General features: G+C 45.4%; 1 pseudogene across 1 annotated transcript in view; it reads left to right on the forward strand.

The window, feature by feature from the left end:
• Positions 1-23,212, forward strand: part of LOC147620801 (polyadenylate-binding protein 2-like) — a 56,538-nt pseudogene extending 33,326 nt beyond the window's left edge. The window contains exons 2-8 of the transcript XR_015269995.1: positions 12,009-12,166; positions 21,529-21,630; positions 21,734-21,804; positions 21,918-22,023; positions 22,111-22,198; positions 22,503-22,621; positions 22,701-23,212. The product of XR_015269995.1 is annotated as a polyadenylate-binding protein 2-like (transcript). The remainder of the gene's footprint in view (positions 1-12,008; positions 12,167-21,528; positions 21,631-21,733; positions 21,805-21,917; positions 22,024-22,110; positions 22,199-22,502; positions 22,622-22,700) is intronic.
• The last annotated feature ends 4,619 nt before the right edge of the window (positions 23,213-27,831 follow it).

The following is a 27,831-nucleotide window of genomic DNA, read 5'->3' on the forward strand; positions in this document are numbered from 1 at the left end:
GTAAGGTACTAGGAGCTCCTAATGGATAACATCTGGGAGGAAAACTCCAGCAACAAAGGTAAGCATCATATACATCACTATCCAAAGATGTCTCTCATCGGTCGATGGCGGATATCCTCAATGTCCTCCATGGTGAGTACTCTGACTGGACGTCTCCCATGCCGTGCTAGTATGGTCCTGATCCTCTGTTGTAGTCTCCGCCGGTGTCGAGATGGGCCTCTCATCTTGGGGCGCTTGGACCGCCCCAGCTCTAGAGCCCGATCAATCAGTGTACCTCTGGTGCGGCTATACTCTGGGGCTAGCTGCAATGCCTACTGGCCTGACTGCTCAATCTCTGGTCGAAAGAAGTCTGTAATCTGCCTCTGTAGGTGTCTCTCCCTCTCTGATCCCCTCGCTCTCAAGAGACCCCCTCTATGTCTACGCAGCGTCGCCCTAATCATCCGGGAAATCATAGAAACCAAGGGCCTCTCCATACATCTCCATCCATCAGTGCTACCAGCTCGGCTGTGGTGATCCACTGAGGGTCCCCATATCTCCACTCCATACAGCATGGCTGAAGTGACCAAAGTGTCAAAGAGCCAGAGCTTTGTTCGAGGTTCCTGAAACTGAACATGCGAACACATCCTCTCTAGTCTCCCCAATGCTGCATAAGCTCTGGTCAATCTGGTCTCCGCTGCTCTCCTCAAGGAAAATAGTGGGCCACTGAAAACCACACCAAGGTAAGTATATGCATCTGTATACTCCACTGTCTCCTGACCATATGTAAAGGTGGGTACTGACCTCCTAACCCACTGTGCTGTGGTGTTAAACACCATCACCTTGGTTTTACCAAGGTTAACAGACAATTCACTGTCATGTGCAAACGTGTGCAATGCATCCAAATGACGCTGCATCCCCTTTGGAGAATCTGAGATCAGCACAATATCATCAGCATACAATAACAGCGGAATCCATGTCCCTGCTAGCTGTGCTCCTCTGTCACCGTCCCGCTCTACATAGTCCGAAACCTCATCCACATACATCTCAAATAAGGTGGGAGAAAGGGGGCAGCCCTGTTTCACCCCAATAGTGGAGTGAACCATCTCAGATATACCATGAGTAGTACGTACCTGCCCCACAACTGTCCTGTATAAAGCCATGATTCCCCAAATCAGCTCTGTGGGCACTCCCATCTCCTGTAGTCTGCGCATCAGTCTGGCTCTCGGTATTGTGTCAAAAGCTTTGCGGAAATCCACAAAGCAACAATAAATCCTCCTGCCATATAATCTGCCTCCTCAATAATAGCTGTGAGTGTCAAGATATGGTCAAGAGTGGAGAAACCTCTCCTGAACCCTGCCTGCCCTGATGCACGTATGCCCTCTCTCTCTGCCCATCTACTCAACTCCTGCTCAAGAATAGATGCATATAATCTAGCCAATGTGTGACCAATCATGATGGTACGATAATTCCCAGGAAGCATGGGATCCCCTGACTTGAAGATAGGCACAATCGTGGACATATTCCAAGTCTCAGGAAAACCCTCACACATGGCTCGATTAAACATCATAGCAATAAGCTCTGCAAGCATATCTCTGGCATGAATAAAGTGTTCTGCTACCAAACCATCATGATCATATGCTCTCCCAGTCCTCATCTTGTCAATAGCTTTCCTTACCATCTCAGCAGTAAAGAAAGCACATGTCTCTGGGCATGGCTCCGATGGGTGTGGCAGGGGCGGTTGTCCTGGTGCTATGTACAGGGATGCTGCATACTCACCCCAAATCTCTGTGGAGGTAATGGCTGGTGATGGTCAAGGCTCATGGAATATTCTCCATGCCTCGCCTGAGTCCTGACTCATAAATAACTGATACAAATTCCTCTCTAACTGAGCAAGATAAGCCCTCTTCTTCCGTCGCACTAGGTGCGGGAAGGTAATCCGTGTCTGTCTGTGAGTGGTAACACCCATGAGCACCTCTCTCTGTAATCTGATCCTCATCTCTCTGCACTCATCATACGAGCTGTTCTGGGGCATGTTCCCAGATGGTCTCTGTGTAGGCTGACTATGGGGATATGCCTGTGATGCTGCAGCATGAAGTGTCTCTATCAATATCTGAGTGAGCTCATCTAATGGCCGTCCTAGCTCCTCGGCACATAAGCGTCTGTATATCTCATCCGTGTACACGGTGTCAGTCTCCCTCGTAAAGGTATAACGAGTGTGTGTGGAGACCTGTCCCAATGGAGCGGTGCTGAACTGAAATGTGAGAGTGAAGGACAAGATAGCATGATCCACTGCTATTCCAACCGGCCTAGTGCCTACCATAAAATCCTGAAAAGAGGGAATGAGACTGGGCTGAGCCATAACATAGTCCACTGTACTAGCACCATGCCGATGTGGAAAGCTAGTGAAACCGCCCGATGTCGAGAATCTCTGTAGGCCATTCAGGATGGCCAATCCATGTGCAGTCCCCATGTCTATCAAATACCGCCCATACACTGTATGTTCCTCATCCTGTGAGAGTCTAGATAGGCCCATATCCCTAACATCAAGCTCCCTCAACATCTCCTCTGAGGTATCATAAAATACTGTCTGGTTATGGGCGGTCCTGGCATTCAAGTCCCCCAGGAGAATGATGTCACTGAAACCGGCCTCTGATAGAAACCAGAGTGCGGTAGACTAGCAGTCACCCGTCCACTTGTAGTCTAGATATGAAAACAGAAAAGATTGGGACTAGAGTGCCCAAATCTGAAAACAAAGCGATACCTGTTGGCCCCAAAGCTTGGCGCCCCTTGCGGTATTTCTTTATTCAATTCCAAAAATATGAATGGCTGAGTACAACAAAAATCAGCCAAGAGATTACACCTGTATGTCCAATCTGACGGCCCACAATACCTCTTAGCACAGAGGATCTATGCACACAGATCTGTGTCTCAAAATAACACACTTTGCCTCCCTCTGATCAGCCAAGACCACTAAGCAGGGCAGCCATGAGCATACATCTGGCATAACTCAAGTACATGATTCAACATCTCAGCTCATACATACATGTACTGTCCAAACTCTGTCTCAACCCTTGTCAATCTGCCATACCCCTCCTCTCACAAGGGGCCAGATAGCTCATATCTGCAACAACAGACACCAAGCAGTAGAAAGAGAGATAGATGAACAGATGAGGAGCTTACCAAAATCAGCTTGTGAATCAGCACTGGAGGAAGCAACGGTACCAATCTATACTTGCAGGCACTTGTTTCCACAACCCTGCTTCACACGCATGCACGTACTTGTCTGTACCCTCCTCCTTGTGTTCACTTCTATGCTGTCTTTGAATGTACAGATCTGAAAAACAGCCCCGTACCCGTCTGTACTACCTCGGGATACGTGCCAAGAGTTGTACTTGCAAACGCCGCCTGCTGTCTACACTTGTACTCGCCTGAACCTGCGCAGCCAGACCTGTCCAGCGCCGCCTACTGCAGGTCAGTCCAGCACAGCCTGTGCCAGTCCTGTCCGTACACTGTACGGCAGTCGTACAGTACTGTACGACCAGTACCTGAACCAGCAGCCTGTCCATACAGTCGCCTGGTTCAGCAGATGTACACGCAGCAGTTCCTGTGCGCCGCCAGTCCCAGAGAGAGAGTACTTGCAGCAGCCTGTCCGTACAGGGCTGTACGGCTGATTTGCACTCAGAAAAACAGCAGCAGCACAACTTCTCAAACGACTCTTCCTCTTCCTGCTTTTCCACGCATGAGAACCCACAAGAGTGCTCCACAACTCTTTTTCCCAAAAGCTAGAGAGAGGGGGAGGAGAGAGAAGCACACACTCCAAAAGTGGAGTGGCCTCCTCCCCATAAAAATCCTAGGGCCCCAAACTTTAAAAGTCCCTAGGGGCCACTAAGGCCTAGGGGCAACTTTAATAAACATTAAAAGCTTAATGTTCTAGTTCCCCCCTTCACACCTAGGGATGTCCACACATCATTAACTCTGTCCACCCCCCATGTGAATCATTCAATATTTTGACTCTGCAACCACCATGCCCACACTTGTGCTGTTCCATTTTCACAGGGCCATGACATACCCCCCTCTTGAAAAATGGCAAGCGTCCTCGATTGCATTCTGGTGATACAGCAAAATATCCAAAGTGAAATATACATTATGGCAAGATCAGCGTCCCAATCTCTCTAAGCCATGCACATGTAACATCATTCACTGCAAACCAATGGCATAGTAATAGTCCAAGTTGTATACCACTGTGAACCATACATATCCACCAAAATCTCATGTGACTAGTACACATATATCATAGAAATCCCATAAACAGATGTACTGTCAGCCTCAGTACCTTCGGGTGAGATAAAAACTGCACCAAGCGACCTCTAGATGTCATCTGAGCCTGTCTGTATCAAGGGAGTGGAGGTGCTACCCCCCTCTTTAGCATCAGGTAATGCTCCAGACCCATGCTCTGCTGAACCTGAATGAGCCACAACAAGAGTCGGCTCTAACTCAAAGGCATCGAGATAAAGCTGCAAAACCTGAGGTGAATCTGTTAAGTCACCTTCCTCCATCCACTTTGCATCCATCGGTGAATAGTTCTTGAACTTCACAAGATAGCGACGGGAAACTTTACCTCGTACCTTCCTTTCTTTATGTGCCAGTATCTGCTCTGGAATTAGAACCTCATCAAGTTCCTCAACTTCCGGCTGAGCCTCATCTGATACATCCTCAGGCACATCCCCATGGAAAGGTCTAAGAAGACTCACGTGAAAAGCATTGTGAATCCTCCAGTGATCTGGTAACTTCAAACGATAGGTTACCTCACCAGTCTTTTCCAAAACCTGAAAAGGCCCATAATAACGCATACTCAATTTAGGGAATAAGCGCTCTTTACCCTTCATCTTCTTGAGTCTAGCCTTTTCAAAGCGCAAAAGAACCCAATCACCCAATGCAAACTGTAAATCACGTCTGTGACGGTCTGCGGCTTTCTTTTGCTTCTGCTGAGTTTTCTGGAGTGCCAACTTAACTCTCCGATAAGCTTCATCCAAGCTCTCCACATACTGATCAGCCTCAAAGATCTTATCCTTTGTATGCAAAATGGGTGGTACCTTCTTCCCTCCTTCCACAATCTCAAAAGGCGCCTTGCCTGTCGAGGTATGTACAGTGTTGTTATATGCAAACTCCACCAAAGGAAGATACTTTTCCCATTGTTGCTTGTGCTCTGAGACATAACACTTGAGAAGATCCAACACTGTAGAGTTAGCCTCTTCTGATTGACCATCTGTCTATGGATGAAATGACGATGAAAACTTGAGAGTTGTACCCATGTTGTCAAACAACCCTCTCCAGAACAAACTCGTCATCCGTGGATCACGGTCACTAATGATAGACGTAGGCAAGCCATGATACTTGAAGATGTTCGCCATGAACAACTTCACCATATGATCCACTTTGATCGTCTTACGCACGGGAATGAAATGTGCCTGCTTACTGAACTTGCATATGATAGTCCAGATGCCATCATTTCCCGTTTGTGTCCATGGAAGATCAAATATAAAATCCATGGCAATGCTCTCCCAAGGTCTATCTGGAATAGGTAAAGGCTGTAATAACCCTGGTGTCTTCTGACGGTCAAACTTTACCTTTTGACATACGATGCATTGCCTCACAAAGGCATCAACATCTCTTCTCAAGGTTGGCCAATAAAAGAAAGTCTCCACTGCTTTGACCGTGGCGTCAATACCTCTATGACCTGCATACGGTGGAGCATGACTTTCAATTATAACCTTGAGTCGCAATGGCCTGGTAACACACAGTTTGCCATGCATCAATAAAAACCCATCTCTGAGAGTATAGTGCTCATGCCGCTGACCCTCAAACATCTGATCATACAACCTTTCAAAGTCCTCATCATGGGCATACTGCTCTTTCATTTCATCAAGCTCATGATGATAAGCAAGTGAAACTGCAGAGACCTGTGGCTTGCGTGACAAAGCATCTGCCACTACATTCTTTTTGCCTTCCACATGTACAATCTGGAAGTGAAACATTGACAAAAAGTTTGCCCAACGCATATGCTTCTCTGAAAGCTTAGTTTGCGTGAGGAAATAACGCAAGGTTTGATGATCTGTCTATACAGTGAAATCAGCCCCAAGCAAGTAGTGTTTCCATGTAGAAAGAGCGTGAATTACAGCCAACATCTCTTTCTCATAAACCTGTAAATGCTTCTCGGCATCTTGCAATACTCTACTCTCATAGGCTATGACATGTCCCTCTTGCATGAGAACTGCACCAATGCTAGTTCCACATGCATCACACTGGACAACAAAAGCCTTTCGGAGGTCTGGTAACACCAATACTGGGTCCGAAGTAAGCTTTTCTTTGAGCTTTTTGAATGCTGTAATTTCCCGATCAGCCCATCTAAACGGAGTTGCCTTCTTCGTCAAAGCATGAAGAGGTGAAGCAATTTCAGCAAAGTGCCGTATGTAACGCCTGTAATAGGAACACAATCCTAGAAAACTGCGTACATCATGCACGGTCCTCAAAGCTGGCCAATTAAGTATTGCTTCCACCTTTGCTGGATCCATACGGACTCCATGCGCAGACACAATATGCCCCAAGAAATGTATCTCTTGCAAGAAAAACTCACTCTTCTTGCCATTAACAACCAGCCTATGGTTCCTGAGTTCTGCAAACACAATGGCTAAATGCCTTCTATGCTCTTCCTCAGTTTGTGAATGCACAATCATATCATCAAAGAATGTGCCCACAAACTCTCTATGAGGCCTGAAAATCTTGTCCATCATTCTGTTAAATGTGGCAGGCGCATTTGTCAAACCAAAGGGCATAACCAAGAACTCATACAACCCAAACGTGGTTCGGAATGCTGTCTTATGCACATCCTCGGGTCTAATGCGTATCTGATGATACCCGCTTTTCAAGTCAATACGACTAAAAACGGTGGAGCCCTGTAAGCGGTCCAAGATGTCATCGATCCTCGGTATGGGGAATCGATTCTTGATGGTATTCTTGTTCAGCGCCCTGTAATCAATACACATGCGCCATGAACCATCCTTCTTCTGCACTAAGAGCACAGGTGAGCAAAAGGGTGATGAGCTAGGCTGTATCAACCCTTTATTCAAAAGCTCCTGCACCTGACTCATAATCTCTTCCTATTGGGCTGCACTAACACGGTACGGCGGTCTATTTGGTGGAGTACTACTAGGAATCAGATCAATAGCATGATCTTCTGGCCTCTCAGGAGGAAGTTCTCCTGGCAATGACTCGGAAAAACAGTCTTGAAACCCACATAAGAAATCAGTCCTGTCCTTATCTAACATAGACAAATTAGACTTAGACTCATCATCCTGTGCATCCTTTACATAAATCAAGTACGCGGAAAGATGCTTTTTCATTACTGATGAAATCGCCGAAGCGGGTACAATAGGAACAGATTCCCCTTTGAGTTTTACATCCAATACATGTTCTTTCCCTCTATGAGTCAGAGTGATTTTCCTATTGTAAGTATCCACCACCGCATGTACTCTGTGGCACCATGGCATCCCCAACAAAACATCACAGCTATCCAAAGGCATGATGAAGAACTCTTCGCTGTCCACATAACCCTGCAAATGAAGCCGAAGCTTCCCAATGATAGGAGTAACGGGTTCTGCATACCCTGGACAAGCCATATTAGCCTCATGTAACGGCCCCATCTCCTCTGCGCGAATCCCCAATCGGCCAGCCAAATCTGGTGAAATGAAGTTGGCTCTAGCACCTGTGTCAAAGAAGATCAAGGCATTCTGATCTCTCACTTTGCCCCATGCCCTGCACAACTCTGTCGCTTCACCACCTGGCTGTTCCCCCACAAGATCAGGAACTAAGTCTGCAGAAGGCTTTGGTTTCTTTGGCTTGGGCTCTCCTTTATTGTCAGAGTCCTTTTGGGACAATTGAATGACATATGCCCCTCTTCAGTACAGTAAAAACACTTATGAGCATCTCTCAAAGCCTGTCTTTCCTCAGAAGTCCTCTTGGGCATTGGCAACTTCTTATACTTTGTCTCTGAAGACCCTTTAGCATCACGAGAAGCATGCCCAAATTTTTCAGCTTTCTTGCTCAATTTCTTACTGCCTTTAAACCCAGATGAACCACCAGTGAGTAACACATTAGCTGTCATAGCATTTTCAATCATCTGTGACATGTTCGTTACTCTTGTCTTTATACAATAATCTCGTACCTCTTTGGGCAGCCCACAACAATACTTCTCTACCTGCTCAGATAATGGCACCGCACGATAAGAAGTCACTGGGAGTAAAGCTTCCCAAAACTTCTTGTTATAATCCTCCAAACTATCACACTTTGAAGCATCCAGTTTGTGCCATGCGGTCATAACATCCACCTCAAATGTAGATGTGAGCCATACGGAAGAGAAAACCTGTTTAAATTGGACCCATGTGGTGGGTGCTATGCCCTGCAAAAGAAGAGTAGACCACCACTGCAAAGCATTGCCCTTGAGAAAAGTGGCAGCTTTCCTCACCTTAGAAGACTCTGTGTAATTCCCACCAGAAAAAGCAGCATCAAACTGCTGTAAAAAGGTAAGTGCTTTCAATTTATCTTTGGCCCCACTGAATGTGTCAAACTTCACTGCAGCTCCCCCTTCCTTGTAATCCTTCGCCTTTCCCATAGGCGTTAGATTATCATATGGAAGTGGCTTCGCAAGATTGCTACCCCCAACATTCATACCCATCATTGGGTCAACATTTCCCATTCCCACACCAGGCATACCATACATTCCAGCCATGTTTCCAAACATTCCATTATGCATACCTGGCTGCATACCACCAAACATATTGCCTTGCATCCCAGGTTGCATGCCTCCAAACATATTTCCTTGCATACCGGACTGCATACCACCATACATATTTCCCTGCATACCAGGCTGAAAATTAGCTCCAAAAGGCCCGTGCATACCCATGCCTCCCTGAGGGTAACCCCCAGTCATAGATTGGAACACCGAGCCACCACCAAAATAACCTGGATGCATGTTCTGCTGAGGAATAGGTGGCTGTCCATAGAAGGAACTCTGAGAGTTTGCACCATAAGCATGCTGCATGTTTGGAAACTGGCCAAAAGATGGTTCCTGTGGGATGGCACCACTATGACCCTGCGGAAGATTCTTAGAACGAACCTTCTTCTTCTTTTTCTCGGGCTCTGTGCGGGATCTCATAAATTCAGCAAATCTCTCACTCTGTGTGAGCTGCATAAAAGTATCCATAACACTAGCCAAGCGATCTTTGAACCGAGCATCATCATCCTCTTTACCATGCACATCCTCTGGCTGTGTTACATCCTCATAAGGCTCAACATCTGCAGCCTGTTCTCCTGCAAAAATATCCTCAGATACATCTCTCTCAGGAGAAGTCTCTTGCTCTTCTTCTTCATGATAGAAGTACTCATCCTGTGTATCAGACATGTTTGCTAAATTTTCAGCGATGGCTTTCTTCAAAGCAACCACGAGCTCACCCCCTTCAGAAAGTTGATGATTGGTCCCGGGGACGGAACCTTGAAACCGGCCTCTGATAGAAACCAGAGTGCGGTAGACTAGCAGTCACCCGTCCACTTGTAGTCTAGATATGAAAACAGAAAAGATTGGGGCTAGAGTGCCCAAATCTGAAAACAAAGCGACACCTGTTGGCCCCAAAGCTTGGCGCCCCTTGCGATATTTCTTTATTCAATTCCAAAAATATGAATGGCTGAGTACAACAAAAATCAGCCAAGAGATTACACCTGTATGTCCAATCTGACGGCCCACAATACCTCTTAGCACAGAGGATCTATGCACACAGATCTGTGTCTCAAAATAACACACTGTGCCTCCCTCTGATCAGCCAAGACCACTAAGCAGGGCAGCCATGAGTATACATCTGGCATAACTCAAGTACATGATTCAACATCTCAGCTCATACATACATGTACTGTCCAAACTCTGTCTCAACCCTTGTCAATCTGCCATACCCCTCCTCTCACAAGGGGCCAGATAGCTCATATCTGCAACAGACACCAAGCAGTAGAAAGAGAGATAGATGAACAGATGAACTTGTCTGTACCCTCCTCCTTGTGTTCACTTCTATGCTGTCTTTGAATGTACAGATCTGAAAAACAGCCCCGTACCCGTCTGTACTACCTCGGGATACGTGCCAAGAGTTGTACTTGCAAACGCCGCCTGCTATCTACACTTGTACTCGCCTGAACCTGCGCAACTAGACCTGTCCAGCGCCGCCTACTGCAGTTCAGTCCAGCACAACCTGTGCCAGTCCTGTCCGTACACTGTACGGCAGTCGTACAGTACTGTACGACCAGTACCTGAACCAGCAGCCTGTCTGTACAGTCGCCTGCTACAGCCGCATGGTTCAGCAGATGTACACGCAGCAGTTCGTGTGCGCCGCCAGTCCCAGAGAGAGAGAGTACTTGCAGCAGCCTGTCCGTACAGGGCTGTACGGCTGATTTGCACTCAGAAAAACAGCAACAGCACAACTTCTCAAACGACTCTTCCTCTTCCTGCTTTTCCACGCATGAGAACCCACAAGAGTGCTCCACGACTCTTTTTCCCAAAAGCTAGAGAGAGGGGGAGGAGAGAGAAGCACACACTCCAAAAGTGGAGTGGCCTCCTCCCCATAAAAATCCTAGGGCCCCAAACTTTAAAAGTCCCTAGGGGCCACTAAGGCCTAGGGGCAACTTTAATAAACATTAAAAGTTTAATGTTCTAGTTCCCCCCTTCACACCTAGGGATGTCCACACATCATTAACTCTGTCCGGGCACCCCCCATGTGAATCATTCAATATTCTGATGTGACATGTGAGAGCTTATGACTGTAGTAATCACAACCTTAGTCTGACTAAACTGCACTTAATGATGTTTAAGAGATAGATAAATTGGTGTCAATGCAATGCAGCTATATTAGATGAATGAATGCGGTTACAATGAGATCCAAATGGATCTGTACTGCTGAATATGCTGAATATATGCTGAGAATGCGGGATGAACTGCTGACCACTCTTTCCCTTGTCTCCTGGAAGGAAACGCTGAAGGGAGGCTTTGGGAACAGATGCTGAATGCTGATGGGATGATGAAACGCAGACCTGTTGGGCTGAACTGGCTGCGTTTGCTGATGATGATGGCTGAACTGATGATGCGTTAACTGAATGCTGCTGATGATGATATGCTGAAACGCATGATGCTCCAGAGGAGGCTGCGTTTGCTGATTATGCTGCTGAATGCTTCTATCTGATATGCGCTGACCTCTATGCTGAGATAAGAGGCTGAAAACGCATGAAGAACCAGATGATGATGTGTGTATGCTGAATGGAGAGGCGCCTATATATATGTGTGTGAGAGGGCTGGTCGGCCAGCACTAATGCAGTCGGCCAGATGTCATGTCCACCACTTGCTGTCGGCTGCCCCATAAATGCCTGGAAAATGCCTATTAAATTGCATAAATGCCAGTAAAATACCTGATAATGTCTGATGATGCTAATGATGCCATAGAGTGATGCCATGTCACTGTACACCTGACTGGTGTGCACGTGACATCTGACTTTGCAACCACCATGCCCACACTTGTGCTATTCCATTTTCACAGGGCCATGACAGTCACCATCCCTGGAGAACTCCCAAATGTCATCATCCAAAATAGAAAAGGGAGACTGCCCGCTAGGTGATGCATACACTGATGTACTAGGAGCAAAATAGCATATAGCAATGTAGAGATATCTACCCGTCTCTGCCCCTCAGTCTAACCCACATGTACCTAGCCTGCTCATCTCTGCGGACTAAATGTATCAGTGGCTGTTGCGGACTATATGTATCAGTGGCTGTAGCTCCTCTCTAAACAATACTGCCACTCCTCGTGAGCCCCGTCCTCTATGCTCTGAACGAGAGAGAGAGAGAGAGAGAGAGAGAGAGAGAGAGAATATATATTAACGTCTGCTCCATGTTAAGAGATCTCATGTTTTTCATGTCTTTGTGTTTCTTTGGTATCCGTCAGGCACTTTCGCTTTAAAAGTCATGGAGGAGGAGCATGAAGTCTATGGAGGAGATATTCCTGAGGATGTAGAAGGAGACATGGAAACAGATTTAGAAGGCAATCTAGATGATAGGACGGGGAAGGGAGAAGATGGCATTGGCGAAGATGCAGCTTCTAAGGTTAGCCTTACTCTTTTACTGTTCAAATATGTTCTTGACACATGTATTTGCACTTTTAGGAGCTCATAGTTGACTTTTCAAACCTGAGTCTGATTGTTTGCAGGGGTAATGATGTCTATGCCATGGTTATGCTTGCTGTCAATGTTGTGGTTACCTGTTTAGAATTGCTGTAAAGAAGAAAATGGGCACCAGGATATCCATTTGTTGACATCATGGATGCCGTCAAGTCCACCAAGACAGCATCACTCAGAACATATGCGTCCTGCTGCATGTGGGGAGTCCGCCAAGTCAGCATTGCTCAGAATGTACGCATCTTGTTGGCTATCCTGTTGGACATGTCAGCACAACACGTGCAAACATATCAAGTGAAGGGCCAAATTGAACTCCTGCCCAACATTGGTGGCTGGCTTAACTCTGCTCTCTTTCTGTTTTATTTTCCATCCCATGATGAGAGATGCCATGGACATCATTGTATCACTTTGGTCTCATAGGCCCATTTGGTCTTTAGTAGACGCTTAATATCTCTCTCTCTCTCTCTCTCTCTCTCTCTCTCTCTCTCTCGCACTCCTTCCTGCCCATCTGGAGCTTTTTTTCTCCGCATGATGGTATAAACTGCTGAAACTGAGCAAGTGGAATCAGGGTCTTACTTCTGACCGCAGCAAGATGGAATGTGTCCTTTTGCTCGTGTTCATACCATTCACTGAATGCCTGTTTCACATACCCTCCACTTATTAGTCCCTGGAAAGAAAGAAGTCGTGGTTGCAATTGTGCTGTCTTAAGAGGGTCTCTTTGTGTGTGTGCGCGCCGTGTGCACGGGTCTCATGCAAGTAGAGAGCAACACGTCTTTTTACTTACTTGATTAATGGTTACTTTCATAGACAACTGAATGACTCTCTGGCATTCTATTAGTATGCTGAGCAATATCTTCTTTGTGTCATGCATGTGCATAGTGAAACCTACTCTTCCTTGTCAATGTAGGAATGAGAATCAACAGAGGATACCTGCAGAAAAAAAGAGAATCCCTGTGGTTTCTGTGTGCAACCCACATGGATATGCTGAATGCATGGGTTACTGAGTTGTAATTCCTTTTTGGTTCGGTGGGAGAACTGCAGGTTTTTTTAGAATGGGAGTGATTCAGGCTTGACCCATGTGCTAGCTCATGATTGAGGCTGGCTTTAGGAAAGGTGATAATGCATATATCAAAATCCATGAGATACCATCAACAGCAATCATGCACCTTAAGCATCCAATGTCTATGTCTGCAGTCTAGTAATGGACTCTGTGAAGGTTTGTGATGGTTTGGAATGATGCACTATACATCAACGGGCATTGGGCAGATGAGATGTGGGATAGAGGATTTATTGTGGATGAGGCATGACATTATATTCTCTCTGTTAGCTGAGGGATGTTAAGCAGCTGTAAATATGGGGATCAAGTCTTCCACTTAGCTTAGGGCAAATTACATATTGTAGCATATTATTAAATATTAGCTGAAGGCTATGCATTTGGTCATGTCTGGAGACATATGGGACTTTATTGGTACTCCAAAATTTGGCTATTACCAATGAAATCTTGTGTGTTTTGGAAACCTATGGAGGCATTTTGAGGTGGGAGGATGCCATGCAAAGATCTCAAGATGGGCATTTTTACGTACACATCTCCAAGAAGGGGAATTGGTGTCACATGCACTCTGCACTGTAGTGCATGGTGACAAGATGGCTCATCATTAGTGCATCATTGTATAGTTGAAGGACCCTTTAGGATATGATTTTGTTGTATCCCAGATGGGGGAGCCCCCGTCTGGGATAGGACAAAATCATATCCTAAAGGGTCCTTTCAAGATGAGCATTTTTACGTACACATCTCCAAGAAGGGAAATTGGTGTCACATGCACTCTGCACTATAGTGCATGGTGACAAGATGGCTCATCATTGTACAGTAGGACCCTTTAGGATATGATTTTGTCGTATCCCATTGTACAACAAAAGGACCCTTTAGGATATGATTTTGTCGTATCCCATTGTAAGCCCGTGTCTGGGATATGTCAGGCATGAGCTACGTAGGTCTTTCCTTAGCTATAGAAGGAAGGTCAGTCAGTCAGTCAAGCAACTTAACCCACTTGAAGAGAATCATTCATGCATATAGAAGTTAGTAGAAGCCTTAGGGTTTGCATTAGGTCATGGTTTGCATTGCATAGCATTCATCTCATGTGCATGTGAATCTTCCCTTAGCATTTCTAACCTTTAGCCATAGCATTTAATTCATTGCATAAGCCTTAGCCCTATTATCCAAGCTTTATACCCAGTCGGCAGCATTAATGCTCAGTGGGGCAGCATTAAAATATTATATTCAGCATATATATCATATTCAAGTCGTGTAGCTTTATGAAGTCCGCTGACCTGCCCTTCAGCCAGCCGACCAGCTCCATTCAAGCATATGAATACGTAGCGATTGCATTCTCTCATCCATCACCATCAGTCAAGCATCCAAGCATTCAACCAATCAGAAAACACATCATCATCAGCATTGTGAAGAAGCGCTTCAGTCCATCTGCCCTTCTTAGTCTCACATTAGAATCCAGCATTCATATCTTCATTGTTTTCTTCCCACCCTCTTGGTGAAGGAAAACACAGCATACATAGCCCTCATCGTTTGCATATTCAGCCCTAGAAAGAGTCCCCAATTCAGCCCTTCTCTCAGCCTCAGTTTGCAGTCCTCCTACGGCCCCTTGGAAGATTGCATTGGCATTGAGATTGGTCATCATTGGTGCTTCTACAACAGTTTGCAGTCAACCCATGGTTTGGTCTTTGGAAGGTCTTGCGTTTGGCTTATCTACAATCCCAAAGTCAGTCCTAGAGTCATTCTCTTCAAAGAAATAAAGCAAATTCTCCTAGCAATTGGAGGGGACCCTTCGGTGGGTAATTTGGGACCCAATAAGGTGTACAGATCTCTATTTCTCTCTCTCTCTCTCTATCTCTTAAAGTTTGAAGTGATAAAGTGGATTGCTAAAGACTCACGAAACTCAGGATACAAAAGGTGGTGTGAGACTTTGTGTGACAGGATCCTTCATCTGCGCATAATTCCGCTACATGTTACATTGGTATCAGATTCAACTTGTCCACACACACCGCATCCTAGCGTGAGAGCATCTTTGTATGGTCAAAAACTTCACTCTGGCACGACCACCGACTTCAGCAAAATGTCTACAGAGGAGAGTACACATCATCAGGAAGACGTCTCCCTCGAAGGAAACCATACTCTTTCACCAACAATAGATACCATAGCTCTACTCAGAGCTTAGAACCAACTTCTCATGGAGCATCTCCAACTCTTGGAGGCCATTGCAACAAAACCCACTCCACCTACCTCCGACTTCATCTCTCTTTTCTTTCAGATGGAACAACAAAGACGAGAAGATGAGGCTGGACGGCGGAAAGAGAAAGCTGAAGTAGAAGCAAGAAAGCAACAAGAAAAAGCAGAAAGACGGGAATATGAGGACGCCCAACGTAGGCTTGAAGAAGACTGGTGTTAGGCTGACCTCGTAGCTCGAGAGTACCAAAAAGAGGTCGATCATGAGCAACTGTTACTCGAACACAAGCGGAAAAGGGAGGCCATGCATTTGTAGTTTCAAAATACTCTCTCTTCATTCTCTCCGCCCATAGGTGCCACCACCCGCAACATCAATGATCGTCATCCGGATTAACCAAACTTTAGTGAGTATGACGGTAAGTGTGATCATTCAGCTGCTGTCAATCAATTTATTCATCATTTTAATGCATATTTTCCTTTGGCTAAGTGGATAGATCCGCAAGATGAAGTCCACGTAGCGGCTCCCCACCTTATAGGTGAGGCAGTCACTTGGTGGTAGCATTGGTTTAGTTTACACACAGACCCGACCACAGGTGTCACAACTTTTCACTGGGACACCTTCATCCACGACCTGAAGACCAGATTTCTCCCTCCCTAGTATATGACTAACCTGGCAGATGAGTTCTATGGACTCAAATAGAACGGGTCGTCCATCCTTCAGTTTGAATGGAGGCAAGCCAAACAACCGCTGTCTAGTACCAAAACCCAGTTGGAGAAGGGTACTCCGTCTTCTAAAGACTCTAAGACGGACAACAATTCTAGCTCTAGTCCAGGGGGTGAGAAGAATAAGGAATCCAAACCTAAGAAAACCCCCGAGGAAAAGGCTAAAGTAGCATTACTGGATGCATAGTTGTCTGCGGGACGTGTACTGCATTAATTGCACGTAATGTACGAGACAAAACAAAACACCGACGAAACGTATTTTTTTTCTATTCGCGTTTCGCTGCTGCCAAATGAAACTAAATGTACGTTTTGTACCATACGGTACGAAAGCGAAACGAATCAGAAAAAAAAAAAGCCGTTTTCAACCACTTTTTTCCGCCTGTTTCTGATCGTTTTTTTCGCCTGTTTGGGGCGTGGCTTAGGCTTCCTTCACCTTGGTGCTTGTATAAGATCTCTGACGCTTGCTCTCTCTTATGCTCTCTCTCTCTCTCTCTCTCTCTCTCTCTCTCTCTCTCTCAAGGCTCAAGCCTCAAGAGTCAAGCTGAAGGCTCAAGCTCTCAAGCTCTCTCTCTCTCTCATCTCAACTCTCAAGGTTCAAGCTCTCTCTCTCTCTCTCTCTCTCTCTCTCTCTCTCTCTCTCTCTCTTTCCCCCTAGCTCTCTCCCTTTCCCGAGCCCCGCTTTCTAGGGCCTAGCTAGGGCCTAGGCTTTAGCCTCTCTCTCTCTCTCTCTAGACTTTGGCAATGAGGTTCGGAGGAAAGGAAAAGCATGAGGCTTTTGCCTTATATACCATCACTGGCATGAAATCTACCGGTAATTCGGGGTCATGGAAATGGACGTGCAACTTTTGCGGGAACGGTTACACAAGTAGCGCCACGAGGCTCCTTGCACATGTGTCCAAGCGTGGTGGGAAAGTGCGCCGTGCAAGGAGATTCCTCAAGAAATTGCGGATGGTATAGTGAAGAAGTACTCGCTCATCCGCAACCAAGGCAAAGGTGGACGTGGGGGAGTTTCCATGTCAGGTATCTCTGCATCCGTGAGTCCTTTCCCCGTTCCATCCGGCTCGGGCTCTGCCTCAGGCGGTTCCAATTTCCAATCAAAGAGGCCAAGGGAGGAGAGCTCTCCGGCAATGAGGCAAACCACGATCGGTTCAAACATGGAGATTGCATGCCGGTCATCGATTGCAATCTCTCCTTCCATGTGCTCAAGGTTCCACAATGGCACAAAATGGTGAAGGCCATTGCGGAGGTGGGGCCATCCCATGGCGAATGACATAGTATCACCTACCATGAGATGCGCACCACTATGCTTGATGACGAGAGGCAAAGGATCAACAATAAACTCACACCCGTGCGGGAAGGATGGGCGAAGTATGGTTGCTCTATCCTCTCCGATGGATGGAGTGATCCGAAGAAGAGGGGTACCAAGAATATCCTTGTCTCGGCACATACTTCTTACGCGCCGTGGATACCGGAAAGGCGGGGGAAAGAACATCCAAAGACTTTATCTATCGTCATATCCGACAAGCCATCATAGAGGTATGTACTATGTGCATTGTGATTTAAGTTTTAACTCTCAAGTCTCTAGTATCTATGTTCAAGCTTCTAAGAATGTCATTGCATTTGCCATTGTGTTACATGTAGGTCGGGCATGAAAATGTCATTCAAGTCATCACGGACAATGCGTCCAATTGCCGCAAAATGGGGCGCTTGGTAGAGGCAGAGTTCCCATCCATTGTATGGACTCCTTGTGTCTCCCATTGTCTAGACCTACTCATGGAGGATGTGGAAAGCTAGAGCGGGTGAAGAGGGTGGTTGCACAAGACCTATCAATTGTGAATTTCTTCACAAAGAAGGTAAAGGTGCTCGCTATGTTTCACGAGCAAAGCGACTTGGCGCTTAAGAAGCCCTCTTCCACGCGGTTTGCCTACATGTGGCTTCTCTTGGAGCGGACGTGCAACCGAAACTCCATGTGACTGTGGTCTCCCGGGATTTCGTCGCATGGCTAAGAGAGGAGATGGTGACTAGTGCGGACGAGGCCCGAGTTGTTCAATGGCTATGCATGAGAGAGTCCTTTTGGCGTGAGGTGCGTGCCATAGTCATTGCGGTGACTCCCTTGTATAAGGTTTTGCGCATGGCCGACGTGGAGGGCTCCACATTGGGGCTACTCACCCACTTCATGCGAGAGGTTCTAGCTGCGATTCGTGAGACCACCGTGCTTGATAAGGAGGAACCCGACATTCCTATGGAGGGTATTAGGTAAACCCATTTCTCATGTTTTCAAATCTTGTTTTCACATCTCTTTCTCTTTCTCTTTCTCTTTCCTTAACCTTAAAGTGACCTTTTTGCATTCTAGGGATCCCACCGATCCTCCACCCACTCCACGGCGCGATTCGATTGTGGCACTTGTGGAGCGGAAGCGGTGGGAAGCCTTCTTGAGACTTTGGAGGCTAGGCCCTTTCCTCCCAGATAGAGGCGGTGACCTCACTTGGCATCAGACCACCTGTATGGTTGTTCCCCCCCTCTCCCCTCCCCCTGTATGAGATAGCCTTCTCCTCAAAGAGTAGCTAGCCGTAGGAGAAGCATTTTCCCCTTTGATTATTTGTTTCGCGCCCTTATAGAAGGCGAGTTTGTATCTAGCCCGTCGTGGTTTTGTACTTAGCCCTTTGTGGTTGGTTTTTTCTTTAACTAATTTTTCCAAAAAAAGGAAAAGTATGCAGGCACCAGAAAGCACTTTATGGTCTGAAATAGGCTCCCTGAGCTTAGTATGCGAAGATACATACTTATTTCGCCAGCTCGGGATTTCGGAATAGTCCAACAGAGAGCACCCTCTATGTGAAAGAGGATCATGGCACTTTGATAATGCTCATTCTATATGTGGATGACATGTTGCTAAGTGGGAATGACGAAAAACAGATTTCAGCCTTCAAAACTGAATTGAAAACCTCATTTGAGATGACAGATTTGGGAATGTTGCATTACTATTTGGGAATACAATTTGTGCAGACAGATGTTGGGATATATGTACAACAGTCAAACTACATTCAGAAGCTTTTGCACAAGTTTGGGTTTCGGGATTGTAAGCCCATCTTTACTCCAATGGAACTAGGGCTCAAATTGAGCATGCATGATGTTGGAGGCCTTTTGACATGAGCGTTTACAACCAAGCAATACGCTGTCTCATACACTTATGCAACACATGCCCAGATATTCAATTTGGTGTTTCCTAGTGTAGCAAGTTTATGCACAGCCCAGGTACAAAGCATTGGCAAGCAGTGAAGCGGATCTTTCACCATTTTCAGGCACCTTGGATTTTGCTTTGGTATATCCTAGGGGTAGCTTGCAGTTTCATGCTTATAGTAATTCAGAGTGGGCTCGTGACTATGACACATGACAATCCACCAGTGGGAATTGTTTCTTTTTGGGAAATTCATGCATATCATGGTTGAGCAAAGAGCAACCCACTGTTTTCTACTTGTGAGGTTGAGTACAGGGCAGTCTTTACAGCCACAATAGATTGTGTATGGTTGAGGAGATTAATGGCTAATCTTCGTGAGTGTCAAAAGACACCCACTAGCATACTCACTGACAGCGAGAGTGCTATAGCCGTGGCACGAAACCCAGTGTTTCATGCACGCACTAAGCACATTGAGATTCATTATCATTATGTCAAGGAGAGGATACATGCAGGGAGATCACACTTACTGCTCTATGTTGTAGATATATTCACAAAGGTGTTGTCTCTAGAGAAGTTTGAAGCTTTCCGCAAAGCTTTGGGCTTACTCTTCTACATAGTAATTTGCTACCGACCTTGTATAGGTTCACATTGCCAATACAAGGGGGGGGGGGGGGGGGGGGGGGGGGGGTGGTTTATTGGAATATCACATGGTTGTAGTACCACATGTGAACAGGGCATAACTAGGGGCACTTTTTTCCCTTGGGTTTTTCCCCCTAGCACCATGGTGTGAAAGGACACCCACCTTTTCATTATTGTTGTATTTTGATATTATATGTGGGTTGATTTTTGAGCTCCACATATTTCAATGCAATCTATAGCTTTGCATCTCTATCCATCACCATCTCTATGATCTTTATGTACATGTTTGCTTCTTTGTGTAGCTCTAGCATCCTTGGGTCAACAGACATGACCAAAATGGGAATCATGTTTGGAGAGAAAGATAGAAGTCAGTTGTTTCCTCAGCCAAAGATATACCATCGATCTCGGGGATCCTACTAAGGACATCAGCAAACCGATTGGTTGCCCCCATACGGTAACGCCTGTAGGAGAACGCTATGGTGATGAAGAAGTTCTCCAATAAATATGATGATGATGCTCATGTGCTCTCACACACACACACATATATACATGCACATGCATGTTCCTCCACATGCTTTTGCTTTTTATGTTTTTTTCCCAAAACTTAATGCTAAGGTCTAGGCCTTATTAATGTGCACAAAAACCTATTTTGACCCTGTTTGCCCCACACAGTTGTTGGCATACGGTCGTACAATACCGTACGGAAATTTACCGTATTGTATGAAATTTTGGAATACGATACGGTAAAGTACGGGTAAATTTACAGATGATCAATTTGAAAGGCTATGAGAGCTTGGGCTTGAGAGCTTGAAACTTGTGATGGAGAGAAAGTTGGAGGAGAGATTTTTAAAGGGAGGCCAAAGAGTCCAAGGCACCCACCCAAGGCCAAGGTCCAAAGCAAGCAAGCCCCATAACAGTCAAAAACAGCCAAAAACAGCCATGTTTTTTTTAAAAAGGGGTAAAAAACGGTCAAAACAGCAATGATAAAAACAGGGGGCGGGGGGGGGGGTAATAAAATCGTTGTTTCGGACCATACGATATCGTACGGTACCATATGGTGTACGATAGCAACTATGTCTCCACACTAGTTGGGCACACGCCCTCAATAATTGAAGCCTTGTGTCCTATTCTCAGGTACCCATCAAGATGTCCAGGGTGCCGGAACCCATATAACCATCCATTCCCAACGCTTGTCCAAAAGTCCAGTAAATCTGATAAATGCCTGCAAACCGTGTAAATCCCGAAAATGGTGACAGTGGCCTTTCCAACTTGCCAAGCAAGGCTTTTCAATGTTGGTGTCAACAGTGTTGGAAAGGGTTGGTGGGGACACTTGTGGCTTAACGGGGATCCTGTTGGGCAAAAACGTGAACAGGGTTGGGACTTGCCATTGGCAAATTTTGACAAGTATGATACGAGCATAACAGGTCGAAAGAACTGCTGGTTCAGCACATTTTTTTTTGAAATCAACAGCTAGTTTGCAAGATAAATGGTCTGATGGGATCATTCATCGATTTAGGAACTAGAAGAAATGAAGAGACGCCTCAAGGAAATGAAGAAGAAGCAGCTGCTCTGAGAGATATGCAAGCCAAAGTTGAAAAGGAGATGGGTGTGGTGCAAGGTAGTGCCGATAGCATCTGCTCTTTTTAATATAGCTTAATTTATAGCTTTTAGCTTCTTTTGATTGAGTCCGAATCTCAAAGGGCGTGTACAAATATGTCCAGATCCAGCTAGCGCTGCAGCGCAGCAGCAGAACAAAGAAGAAGCTGATGCACGCTCAGTATATGTCGGTAATGTACGCTTTTTGTGCCATGTCTGATGCTTTGGAAGTGTTTTATGTGAGGCTCAAGCAAGTTGTTGGGTTTTCTTTGCTTTAGCTTTACTTGGTTACATGCTTGTGGTGGTCAGGTTGATTACTCGTGTACACCAGAGGGAGGTGCAGCAGGCACTTCCAGTCGTGTGGCACCGTGAATCGTGTGACGATTTTGACCGATAAATTTGGACAGCCAAAGGGGTAGTTTTGAAGTCTTGTTCTCCATCCTGCTACTATTGGTTGTTTCTTGAATGTTATGGGCAAAGCTTTTCTTTTGCTTTCTTACAGGTATGCATATGTGGAGTTTTTGGAGGTAGAAGCTGTGCAAAACGCGCTTCTACTAAATGAGTCAGAGCTCCATGGTCGTCCCTTGAAGGTGAGTTCATACGAAGGAAATCAGTTCTTGAAAGTACAGGCTTGCATATCACTCCGCAAGGAGCATGCAATAGGCTCATTGGGCTGGTTACAAATGAAGGAACCACCCGTGTGGGGTTTCCATTGTGAGGCTATATTACCCCTCCATGGGTTGATTACACAAAAAAGGGACCCGCCTGGGGGGGATCCACTGTCAGTGATTTATCTGTATCCAGCCTCAGCTGCACCATGCAGTCCACGAGTCTCTGTGTAGCTGTGATAGTTTCCCTCTGGGCGATTTATCAAAATTGGCTTGTTTTTTGCAGGTGTCAGCTAAAAGGACTAATGTTCCGGGTATGAAGCAGTTTCGTGGGCGCCGTTTCAGCCCTTACTCTGGTTATCGCCCACGAAGGCCCTTTATGCCGCCCTATGCATATGGTTACGGGTAGGCGCAACGTGAGAGAGCCATTTTGTGGATCTAGAAAAAGACAAGTGTCACTGACCCATTTTTTGCCTCATTGCAGGAGGATACCGAGGTTTCGTAGGCCTGTTCGGTACAGGCCATATTATTGATCATAGGTTCTAGTTGAGGCTTTTCATATGGGAATTTCTAAGGACCTCCCAGGCATGCTTTGCGGTTGATGCTTTATCGATATAGTTGAGGCTACATGAAATCTTTATTCAGTATTGGCAATTGATTTATTTTTCGCTTGTCCTCTGTATGAACCTCCATGCAGCATCTTAGTAAACTTGGGCTTTGTCTCGGGTAGCAAGTACATGGCCTCTGCTTGGATGGGCTTTCATGCAGGTCAACTTTAATGTTGCCATTCACTGTAGAGGATTATGTATGTGAGGGTGGAGAGAGGGCGGCCTTTCCTAGGCCGCTAACACTTTCGACTTTATTCTCTAGTATTACACTTATACTAGGCCCCTAACACTCTCCACTTTTTACTCTAGTATTACACTTATACTGCTCATAATAGATCTGATTGTGCAGTAGTTGTGAAGAAGCCATGCTACTGTAGACATTCAGGAATTTTCTCTTGTGAACTGTTTTTAGTTAATTTTTTGAGAAACACTCCTTGAATGAAAGCCTAAGAGCAGATAATGAGATAGATTGGCTGAAAGGGCAGTACAACAGTGGTCTGTTGGCTTGAGAACTTAGCGAAAGTAGTCCAGTTAACAACTACATACGCTGGCCTTTGGCTCCAGTGTTTTAGACCTCGTCACTGCCATCAGTTGGAAGGGGTTGACATGGCTGGGGGAGGTCAGCTGGACGAGAAGTGTGCTGGAAGGTGTTTACAAAAAGTGCAATTGCATGGACAAATCTTGGTAGCGGTGTCAGGGGTTCGAATAGTGCCAGCAAAGATATGCTGTCAGGTGTCTGCTGGGTTTCTGGCCTCGGCACACTGGATTTTTTAGTCCTTCTGCTTGGTGGGCCCTTTTCGCCCTTCCCCCCCCCCCCCCCCCCCCCCCCCCCCCCCCCCCCCCCCCAACACACACACACACAAAAAAAAAAACCACCACCGCCTTATTTTTCTCTCATGTTTTTCCACGCCAGCAGTTCTCCATGGCAACTGAGACTCTTTAATTTGTTTAGTAAGTACCTTCAGCCTAAACTTGTGTAGGCAGTTGCCACATTTAAATTGACCAATTTGAACATGTGATTTACAAAAGCTTTTAGTCTGACCACCAACAACACAAGGCTAACTCGTGGCAAGAGATGTTCTTGCATGGTAACCACCAACTGATGGCAAGAGATGTTCTTGCATGCTTATGCCACCATCTTAGACCCCGGCTTGAAAACAAAAAGCTTATGTAGATGCCATCCAAGCCTCAAAGGAACCTAGAATATGAAGGTTTTCGTGTTAAACCAAGAACCTCAATTCCACACATCAAAGAAACCTAGAATGTCAAGGTTTTTGGTGTAGACCAAGAACACTAAACAAACAAAATAACTTAGTAAAGGATGAATGCTCACACATTTTCTTGCTACAAGGAACTTCAAGGTTGCTTGCTGGTACATACAAATTGTATAATCTATCAAAATATACTGTCTGTACCTCATGACCCTAGAGGGGATCAGTACCTCGTTGGCCGTCAAAACTTTCACGAATTGTGCTACACTCACTTTCGCCAGGAACTGCCCACATAGCTTTGAGGGTGGAGACTCCCCCAGATCAAGCTCGGATTCCCTTGGTAAGTAGGAGGGGGAATGTCAAAAAGAGACTCACTATCAAAGCCCTAAAAATGATGGCATTGCTACTCCCAGCAAGGATTCTCAGGACATGCAACTGCCTGAATCGTCAAGAAAGAGAAAACGAGGATAATCCTCAGCAAAGGAAGCTTGAGTCAAGGGGATTGAACTTAACATTAGGTATGCACTGCTGAAAAAGGGGGAAATGGACCCCAATCAAAATGAAGAGAGATGGATGCATGAGAGTGTTTGATAGTCTGGTGCACAGAGGAACATGCAAGGTCCTTGTAAGGTCTCCATAGACCATGTTTGATCTAGAACCGAAACCCTAACGAGGTTTTGTAGACCGGACATCGTACCCATTGCACGACCGCGATAGATTGTGGCTAGCGGCTCACCACCCTAAGGTAGGTTCAGTGCCTGGAACCACCCCCGAGCTTGAGGTCTAATTGCCATGAGCATGCTTGGTACCAACGGTCCCAACCTAGCGTCCCATACCGCTAAGCCGAACCACCCACCTTGCAGCTCCATGGCCATGAGGTCTTCCACGCCCTTGGTAGCTCTCGTCTACCGCGTGGATACCTCAATAACTCAAAGTTACCCCCAGTGTCACTTATATGGCTATTATTGGCCCTTGCTTTATTTATAAGCTTTTGTGCTTTATTTATAATCTTTTAGCCATTATGAGCCCTAGGCTATTAATTATAAGCTCTTAGCTAATCTGGATCTCATCTTGCTAGCTCCCTTAGCCCACGTGTGAACCCTCCAGTTCCCCATGTCCCAGCTAAGTCTTTAACCTTAATCTTGGGTTAACCCTAATCCTAATCTTGGGTTAGTACATTTCCCTAGTCTTGAGCCTAGGCTTGTTGGGATGTAACATACTTCCCTCCTTTAGTTCAATTCACGTCCTTGTGAATGCATAAGGAGACAAGCCTATGTAAGCGAATCCTCAGATTTGGACATCCGTCCACTACATCTATTCAAGTCCATTGTCTCTTATCTAGGCTAGTTAAAGGCTCCTCTTATTGTCAATCCAACTCTCATCCAAGAGCTGAATCCCAATAGGACATCTAGTCTTAAATTGCAACAAAGTCTACCGTAACAACCCTAGCACAAACCCACAACACAACTCACCTGTCATACCAAATGGCATCTTGCTTTAGTTGACCTAATGCACAAACAAGTATTGATGCCATTTACTTCCAATACAATATTGCAGCCACAAGATCTTCCGTGTTCAATCCTCATCTAAGACTGAATGGAGATAGTGTTTTCACGCATAATTAGTAGATATTTACTTCTACTTTAGCGCAGGCATGAAACTCCCCATCAATTTCTCTGCACGTCCCATGTCCTTGAATAGCTTGAAGACAATATACCGCTAACAACCACTTTCTCCCCACCAAATTGGTATTGGTCCAAACTCCACACAATCCCATTAATAGAGATCTTGAAGGACAATGGTTATAACATATTCCACCTCTAACATGTCCATGGGTTTCTCACCCCATTGAACATGTGGAAGTCCACTTGGCTCGAAAGTCTTGGAATCAAAATAACCTTGTGGAACTGCGTCCACCTTAGAGTATCAAATGGTCGCGAACCGTCAACGTGTCTAGACATTCGTTCTAAGACTGAGAAGTTCCAAATGTCTCCTCTCTCTCATGTACAATATCATTTGGCTATCACGAGAGAGTGTGATGAATCATAGAACTTGTTACCCCACGAGTGACATAGACAGCCAAGAAAGTCCCCTATCTTGTTGTAACTCATAGACTAGCACTGCTCCTCACACTTACTAGAGGTTAGCCATGGTGTGTGTGTGTGGGGAGAGAGAGAAAGAGATGACAAAGCTCAAGGGAGAGATTGCACAACTGAAATGAAACTCAATGAAGCTCCAGTTATGAATAGAACCACCCAAGTACCTGCTTTTATAGGCATCAAGCTTTGTCTTTTGAGCTAGACTTTAATAAGGGCTGTTCACACCCATAGAGGGTGTTCACACCAACTAACTCCGAAGTACCAATACCTCACCCCAATGTTGGGGGTATGCCCATGGTCATGTCTTTCGTCTATATAGGCTGCCCTAAGGGGGTTGACATTAGTGCCAAACAACGCTTTGACTGGTAGAAAGCACACAGTTCACCTGTCACTTGCTGGATGGCTAACAGTTATCAAGCACATTCTGTCTGCAGCCTTGGTTTACGTAGCATCAATCCATGTGTTTAGTAAGACTCTGTCGGCCAAGGTGGAGAGAGTGTTCAGAGATTTGTGACATGGATGGCATTCTATTGCATCATTCCACTGCATGGGAATAGGTCACAGTTGGGAGGCATGGGGGTTCCAAGCCTACCCCGTGTGTCCTCAGGACACGTGGTGGTACAATTGGGCAACCAAGAGAGGAAAGCCTCTGGTGAAGCTTTGACCCAAAGACTCGGCTATGGGGATGGAAGAAAGCTCTGGCAGGTGGTAAGAAGCGACTTTTGTATCTAGTTTACATATGAAATAATCTCTCCCTTCACATTTTAAAAAAAAGATTGTTTTCTAAATAAAGTTGGTGCTAATTTATAAAAGGGTTTTTTTAAAATAAATGTTAATTGAGCAAATCTAAATCTATATTTCAAGATAAGACTTTGCAAAGCTTGCTTTTTAGGCTCAACACAAAAGTATACCTTGAGCTTGTGGGTCACAGTGTCTCCCTTCACAAAATCCTTAGTGATTTGGGGCAATGTATACAAAAACTTTAGCCAAGGTTAGAATTATTGAGGAATGTTTTTGGCTATTTGTCCATCCTTTGAATTTGAACCAAATTATCCATGAAGATCTTAAACTCTTGAAAAGACATTGCATTGTAATAACGTCACTTCCTCGTTTGGGTCAACTATCAAAGGATGGTAGACATTATCTTTGAATATAGAGAACATGATGGCAAGAGCAACCGGTATGCATGGACGGCAAATGACTCTTTTTCTATAAAACTTCCCAACATTGACCAATATAGTGCTATGTTTTTCTTGCAGCATGATCAGGACATGAGGGTTTGCTTATTGTGATCTTGAATTCACAATTTCCAATCCTATGTGTGTAAATTTTATCCATATTTATCACGTGGGTTTGCTTATTGTGATCTTGAATATTTGGAAGATTCACAATTTCTAGTCCTTCGCGTGCAAATTTTATCCATATTTATTGGTGGGGAGAGAAATGTCTTTTCTTGGTAGCTATGGAGTACTTTGTCCACATTCTAGGGTGTTTAATATATTGATTATAGGATCTTTAACGTCCTTTTTTTTTTTTTTGAGAGAGAGAGAGATTAATGTCTACTAAAAGCCAAAGAGACTAAAATAGTCACTATGTAGACACTATATTATAGATATGAGGGCATCTTTGTACATGCATTCATGAACATGTCCATGATCCTCTTTTGTGTTGTCCTCTAGGGAGTGGATGTGGCTCCA

Source organism: Cibotium barometz, chromosome 31 (assembly GCF_041138505.1).
Source record: "Cibotium barometz isolate CiBa-2024 chromosome 31, ASM4113850v1, whole genome shotgun sequence".
Taxonomy (NCBI): Eukaryota; Viridiplantae; Streptophyta; class Polypodiopsida; order Cyatheales; family Cibotiaceae; genus Cibotium; species Cibotium barometz.